This window comes from Nelumbo nucifera, chromosome 4 (assembly GCF_055504915.1).
Source record: "Nelumbo nucifera cultivar China Antique chromosome 4, China Antique-T2T, whole genome shotgun sequence".
NCBI lineage: Eukaryota > Viridiplantae > Streptophyta > Magnoliopsida > Proteales > Nelumbonaceae > Nelumbo > Nelumbo nucifera.
In genome coordinates, this window is record NC_142652.1 from 5743932 (window position 1) to 5752039 (window position 8108).

At 46.2% G+C, this 8108-nt stretch overlaps 1 long non-coding RNA gene across 1 annotated transcript; it reads right to left on the reverse strand.

Annotated features, from left to right (window-relative positions):
* Positions 1-389: 389 nt before the first annotated feature.
* LOC148791986 (uncharacterized) lies at positions 390-3792 on the reverse strand. Its single transcript, XR_016085561.1, has 3 exons — positions 3592-3792; positions 3311-3373; positions 390-3066 (listed from the first exon to the last, which is right to left on the reverse strand). It is a non-coding gene; the product is annotated as an uncharacterized LOC148791986 (long non-coding RNA).
* Positions 3793-8108: the final 4316 nt, after the last annotated feature.

Consider the following 8108-nt stretch of genomic DNA (forward strand, 5'->3'; position numbering starts at 1 on the left):
TTTTGAATGATGGTGCCATGCAAGTGTTTAGTGGTATTAGGGTTTAAACTTTATTCTTTTGCTTTGAAAAAAAGGCTCATAAAATCACAAGAGTTATGTTAATTGAATGAGAACATCTTTAGAATTTTAATATATTTTCAATGATGCCCTGATAAATAGTCAGGGGTAATTTTATGTTTTCGGTCTGGATTAGTGACAGAAGGAAGGTTTCTGGTGATTTTTTCAAAAGTTTAGGGAAAGTATTTGTTAAAATTAAACTACAGGGTAGATTTTTGTATTTTACCCTAAAATATAATACATATTCCAAGTGATTTATGTAACATTAACAATTATGGATTCAAATTAATTTCAAAATCCAAAAGCTACGCAAAAGTAGAATGAATTGATGATTTATATATCAACAGCCTTTCATGCATGTGTGATGAGGAGTCATACAACAACAAACGAATACAATAATTTGAATCCACTCAACATTGCAGCAGAAAAATAAAGTATTTGTAATTAATCAATCAATTATGCATCATAATACAGAATTCGTCGAAGCTAAGCATGCCATCGCCATTGAGATCAAACCGAGTAATCATGATGCTACATTCATCCATCGGCCTCGACATGCCTAATCGACTAAGCATCCTTTTCAAACTCTTGGCTGTAATGAACCCAGAACCATCCATCTCATACATTCCAAAGGCTTGTTTCATATCCCTCATCTTCTCTTCTTCTCCTTCAGCTTCCATTAAACCAACGAAATCCTCCAACTCCAGCATTCCGTCTCCATCTGAATCCAGGGACTCAGTCACCGCCTCAGACTCTTCCAACAACAACTCCCCACCTATTCTCATTACACAAGCCTGCAGTTCAGAGGGCGAAATCTTACCGTCTCTGTTCTCATCAAAGTAGTGGAAGACATCTTCGTATCGGTTGACGTCGAATTTATTCATTTCTGAGGAAATTGAAATCGAGCGGTGTATAGAGATCGAGAGTGAGAGAGAATTAACGAACTTGCAATGAGAGTCTGCGGCGATGAATGTTGCAATTGAAGATATATATTTATATGCATGCATACATCAGTTTCTCTGTGGCCGACCGCGTCTCTGTTACAGGAGAGGGAGAGGAATCTGCTCGACCTTTACGAAGAAGATGCGTCTGATAGCGAAGAAATCAGAGACGAAGACGAATTAAAAGACTGAACCGAATATGACAAGATCAATTCCGTGTAGGTGGAATTCGCATCGGCTCCCACGCAGCTGCGAATCACACGCGCCCCACATCACATCCCAACCGTGTGAGTTGAGAATGGGGAAAAGCGAGTTTTTCCGTCCCTCCTTCCATGAACTAATCAAGCGTCCTCCACGTAACCAGGATCGTATTTAATGCTTCAACATTTTTTCTTTTTTTATAAAGATGGTAGTTAAAGGTGGTAGAAGGTGAAATTGAAGATGTGGGTCGCTTGAATATTATTAGAAGGAGAGAAATTGAAGGTGCCAATTCGGATTTTTGCTCTGAGACTTTACCAGATAGCATGGTTTAAGTAGTAGGTGGCTACATGTTTTTATTTCAGGGTCAAAAAGAGCCAAATTAATTCATCAGTTTTTTAAATTAAATCGATATCTTAGTCAACCACCGCTTTTCATACATGGTAAATCACTCGTAGTTTCCTACCCCTGGGGTTTCCGTCCGATAAGGAGTTTTTATTGTTCAGTACACCCCTTAAAGTTTCTTACAAATTTACAATTTGTACCATTGGAACAGTGATTTATTGTTGTGCCCCTGCTAAAATGTCAATTCATTATAAATCAAAGGCTTCGATTTTTGTTGTTTCAGCACTGCACGGCATTAGGATAGCGTCATAGCAAATGTCGTTGGAGGGCCAGGTGGGGTGGGGCTGGAAATGAAAAAAACTACAAGGAGATGGTGAATCTTAAGGTTGTTTGGTTTGAAGTAAAAAGTAGGAAAAGGAAGGGAAAGTTAGAAAAACCTTTAGGCTTTATTTGGTTTGTGGGGATGAAGATGTTCTTATAAAATATGAGAAAAAAGTGGGATGTGGGATCCCAAATTTGTGTAATTGGGGTTGCACCAAAACAATGCAATTCCGATGGAAAAACTTGAGAAAATCATTTAAAGGAATGTGTCTTCTTCTTCTTCTTCAACTAGAATAAGGCGACAAACCTCCCTACCACAGACTAGAGGTGATGGCAAACAGTCCCCTTCCTTTCGACAGCAGCGATGAACCAGTGATGAAGAGTCTCCTTACCACGGACCAGTGGCGACGGCAACGACGAATAGTCCCCATTCCTTTCGACAACAGCAACAAACTAGATACTATTCATTGTCTTCCCTGTTAAAACAAAGGAGGCGGCGGTGGCACAATCCTTCACTGCTTTCTTCACTATGCGGCAGCAATGAATCAAATCTATTTCTTTCTCTGATTGCCATTTTCTTCACCCCTTTGCATTTCCCTCTTTCTCTAGTCACCGCTACAACTCTCGGCAGTGGAACCTTACAAACCTTGTATAAATTTTCATATCTATCCCTTCCTTTTCCTACTTTTTCCTACCCTAATTGAATAAAAGCCAAAAATCTAATAAAAATATCTAAGGTGAACAGTGCACTGAACTCTAAACACTACAAAAAATTGCCCAACCTAAATATCGCCCCAACCTGACAACCAATCGCAAAATTATTGCCCTTTCTAATAACCCCCGCCCACATTACACCTATAGGCTGTAGGCGGAGTACCTTGAGTCCATTGAAGAAATTGGCATGATCCTTTAGCTGGCCTGGCCTCAACTCATCATCTGAGGGGGACTCCCAGACAGACAGTGATTGCAATTCTCACAGATGCAGCTGCCATAGCACCGTATAGAATCATAGCTAAGAAGAAAGACATCTGCTTTTCCCATTTCTTCCAACAACATAACAGTGCTGTTCATCACTCGGCTAAGATGGCAGCTGTAGACGAAGTCGATATCTTTCGTTCTGTAAGCATTCCCGTGTATTCACAGCATCGTCAACTCTATGTGTTTTGTGGTGTCCCCATCCCAACTGGCACTGGAAGTATAGCACCTGTTATGTATTTTGATCGTTTACCAAAAAAAAACACACACACACACAAAGTTATGTATTTTGTTTTTTATCTTAAATTCAAGAATGAAATCAACCAAATTAGTGGGGTTGGAAGCTGCGACATTACAAATCCTAATTATTCCCCCATGACATGGTGGATCAAGTGGGAACTCAACCATAGATCGATCAAACTACCACCCACGACCCATATTCCAAATTAATGAAAGCAAAAGCTTAACCATACCGGTATTTTATTAAGGTCAGAAACTTTCGGGGTCTCACGCACAAGTACTCCATCTGTCGTGTACTGTCCAAATTAGAATGTCAGAGTTTAGCTAGAAAAAGAAAAAAAAAAAAAAAACGAACATATGGATGGACTACATACATAATCAATTGGTTAAACTATTTTATGGAACAACAAAAACATCATCATAGAACAATTAATTTTGCCTCACAATAGGAACCCAAAACTCTGAATAATAAACAAGATATTAGAAAAAATATGAAATCAGATCGGCTGATTACCTTTATAATGGTATTTGACCCAATCACATCCTCAAACTCAATAGAATAACCAACTCTATCACCTAACTCAGTTTCCATCTTCTCAGTCCTCGCTCACACTACTTTTGACTGCAACAAGTCTTGGTTGAGTGTCCCGGAGTAGTGTATCCATCCATCTTCAAGCAAATACTATCAAGAATACTATACATTAGAAAGCATGGAAAAAAGATGATTGAAGCTCTTATTAGATGTGTAATCATGAAATAATAGTTACTGGATGATTGTCAAGAATATCCCATGCTACGCGTTTTGGGGTTGAAATGTATGTTTTTGGCCACGCCACGATTAATAGCTGTCTAGCTGAGGTCAGGCTTGAAATCAATTATTGCGAGAAATAGTACACTAAAACACCTCTAAAAGTAAATACCACTTTAATTGTTATCTGTAATAGTTTTTTTTCTTATATTCATTTTTAAAGGGATAATAAAACAAGTCAAGTTGTAATGGCAATGGGGTGAGTTCAGCTTCGATCGGTGCAATACCCGCTTGAACAGTCTTTGCGGCCTTCGATTGGGAATATTTCAATTGTCATGTGATTTATTTCGTGAAGAGATATTTCCGATGTAAAATAAGGTTGTTCGTAAGGTTTTAAATTAATTAAAGCCAAACACACCATCTCTTACCTAATCTAGACTACCCCGTTTTGATGGTGTTTGGCATCGATACGTTTCAGGGACAATTCATTTCTGCTGAGGTGGCAGACATGATACATCAGCAAATAAATGGAACGCACCGGATATTCAGGGACAATTCATTTCTGCTGATTCTGCCTCAATATTCAGGAATTTACTATTTAGTTGAAACGATTTTTTGACGTGTTTCTTGAATCGCTCCACCAATTCAAGAACCTTTGTCCTACATGAATCCTGCTAGTATCTGAGTTGGCAATTAAGCCACATCAGTTTAAAGGTGTTACGGTACATCACATCTCACCGTAAACACATCAACCCTCCCAAAATCCATTGAGAGGGTTTCTCCTTCTTCCTCCTCATTACTCTGCTCGCCAACCTCTCGAACCATCTACAAGAAGGTAATTGATGAAGGAAGATTTGGCTCAACCTCGCAAATCACGGCACGTGGCAAAAAAGGCAAGTAGCTCGGCACTCCAGACAGCATACCGAGGGTACAAACACCAAAGGGAAGGGACCATCAGGCCCGAACTCCCTAGCAAGAGGCCCGACCTCCCTACTTAGTGCCCGAACTCCCTACTTGGAGTTCGAACTCCCTAGCAAGAAGCCCGAGCTCCCTACTTAGTGATTGGACTCCCTGCGAGGAGCCCGAACTCTCCCTTTTGACCCCGAGTCACACAAAGCAGAGACCTGAACTGGCCCGTCTTATGACAGTTCGGGGCCTCCCCTTATCCGAACTCGAGACTTTGCCTTACGCACCACTCCAGGCACTTCGCTTCCGGAGCATTGAACTGGACGAACCACGCCGTACTTGACACCGAAGGAGTCCGTATCCAGGGGCGGTGCACCTGACTGACTTGGGATCTGACGCTTGACGACCGCATTTCCAACGCCCACCTGCCATCGTCACCTGTCACCACTGCCTCCAGTTACAGAGACGGCTCCGACAAAAGGAGCAGTGACGGTTTTGCCCCAACAGAGGCGATGATGCCCGGACTGGCAGAAGCACGGAAATACTCATTCCCGACCTGACAGGAGTCTAGGAGTGAGTGCGCGAGGTGGTTATAAAAGGCTCTCCACCCCCAAAGAGGAGGTATGCAAACTTTGCGCTATCTGGTTTATCTTGCCTTTGAAGGATTCTAACTTAAGCTTTGGAGCCTTTACACCGGGTCCTCCCCGGAGCTTCCTCATCTCCTCCGTTTCAAGTTCTCTGTCACTCGGTTCAGAGGCAAGATCGCTAACAGCTAAGACCAGCCGGATTGCGCATCATCAATTGGCGCCGTCTGTGGGATCGCTTCAAAAAGCCTCCCTCCAAACTCTCATACCCCCTTTTTCTTCTTCAAAAAACCCAACACTCATGGCCTCTTCCAGCAACGCCGGACGCGGCACAGAGACAAACACCACCGGGGAACAGCTTCAAGTTCCCGTGGTGTGCGTTGGACAGTTCACCATCCCCCTTTCGGTGGATGGAATCCCCAGTTTGAATGCGCCACAAGCAGTGGAGCCCGTAAACCTTCCTGCCACAAGCATCCCCTTTCCTCCCCGTATTGAGACAACCTTTACTAAACCGACTGCCGTCCCCCTGGCAGCCAGCCAAAACTGGTTGGACGACCTGGTGCAGTGCATGCGGGCAATGCAAGCCCAAATGCAACAGTTCCAGCAACACCAGCTTCACCAGCACCAAGTGCTGCACAACATCTCCCAGTATCACTATCAACAGCAGTTCCCCCAACTGCCACTGAACCAATCACTACATCCACCTCGCCACCCTGCTCCGAGGCCAGTCAAGGCCTCCCCGCAGGATGGGCGCCCCCACCAAGGAAAGGCCTCCAGGCCCCAGAACCCCCCTAACAGCCGGGCCTCGTCCCCAAGCCGAAGAGAGAAAAAAGTCATCCCCGCCTCGCAGCTTGCAAGCGGGTTGGGAACCTCGCCCGCGAGGTCAGCACCTCAGCGCTCCAAGCCCGAGTTCCCCCTCACGAAAAACCGATTCGGCACACTGGCAGCAGCAGACTACCAGCATTCCGGGCCCATCGAGCTCGGCAACACGGAGGCCAGGAGCGCCAGTACAAGGCCAACTCAACAGCGAAGGCGCCGACGAAGTTGCCGAACCGCCACCCGTGTCCTGTCAGAGCTCAGAGGCAAAGAAGAGACGAGCTCGGGCGAGATAGGAGTTGCCCCGATTCTCTCAGTTCCTTCCCCCCTCGCATCAGAACTCTTGGCGGTCCCCTTGCCTAGAGATTTAAAGCTCCCACCTCTGGACAAGTATGACGGGTCCTTCGACCCCAACGACCACGTTGACGCCTTCCAGTCCCAAATGCACCTCACTAAAGCCAGCGAATCATGCATGTGCGTGGCCTTCACCACCACCCTCAGGGGGTAGCCCACACTTGGTACAGGAACCTAGCCCCGGGTCGATAAAGTGCTGGGCTTAGTTCGTGCAGGTCTTCACTGCACATTTTGTCACCAGCAAACGGTGCCCCAGAGCAGAGGAAAGCATCTTCGGAGTAGTCTAAAGGGAAGGAGAATCCATATGGGGCTACATCAAGCGATTCAATGAAGCATGCTTGCAGATACCGCGGTTAGACCCCGCGGTGCAGCTCGCGGTGGCAAAAAGAGGGGTAACGCACAAAGAATTCAAATGGCACATGGTAGCTAACCAGCCCGCAACCGTGGCCGAATTCCTCAAGCTCGTGGACAAGTTCATGAGGACAGAGGAAGAAATCAACCAACAAATCGAGGGCGGAAACGAGAAAAGGAAGAGGGAAGGCGAGCCCTCTAACCCAATCGACCGAAAAAACCCGGCCCGAGAGCCGAAGCTGAATCAGCCGTTCCGAGCTCCCCTAGCAGTTCGAACAGATTACACGCCACCGAACACAAGGCGGACAGAGATCTTAATGACGATCAAAGACGCCCCATACGTGAAGTAGCCACCTCGCCTAAAGGGAAATCCGAACGAAAGAAATAAGAATTTGTATTGTAGTTTCCATAGGGACCATGGTCACAGTACCGAGCAGTGCAATAATCTCCGGGACGAGATAGAGGGGCTCATCCGTCGTGGATACTTGAGAAACTTTGTACAGCACAACAATAATAACAATAAGGCAGATCGGCCAGGGGAGCACAAAAAGGATGCCCCCGAATCTAGCAGCAGGCCTGCCGAACCATTGCAGCGGCAGCCTCCGGTGGAGAGGCCAATTCGGGGAACCATCCATGTAATTGTGGGAGGTTCGGTGGTAGCAGGGTGTACCTCGGCAGCAGCCCGGACTTCAGTTCGCGAAGCGGCCCTCGAGGAGCGAAACCCTCCCAAGAGACCAAAGACCGAAGAACCAATCTTCTTCACAGAGGACGAGGCGCGAGGAGTCCGCTACCCCCACGATGACGCACTTGTCATTAAACTAAGGATCAGCGACTTTGAGGTCAGGCGCGTACTCGTAGATTCGGGCAGCTCGGCGGACATCCTCTTCAAATCAACATTTGACCAGCTACAGCTACGGAGGAGCGAACTGAAGCCCGCGAACACTCCCCTGGTGGGTTTCACCGGAGAGGAAGTCAGGCCCCTCGAAAAAATAACCGTACCTATGGAAGTCGGCACATGGCCTTGTGCGGTCAGACTCAACCATGACTTCCTGGTGGTCGCGACCCCCTCCCCATACAATGTCATAATAGGGCGGCCGATCACGCATATCCTACGGGCGGTGGTCTCCACCTACTATTTGGCCATGAAGTTCCCTACGGACTTCGGTGTGGGGGTAGCGCGGGGCGACCAACTCGAGTCCCGCAAGTGTTATGTTGCCGCCCTAAAGGGAAAAACGAAGGCAGCCGGCGACCTCGATCTGGAGCGGCCTGCGG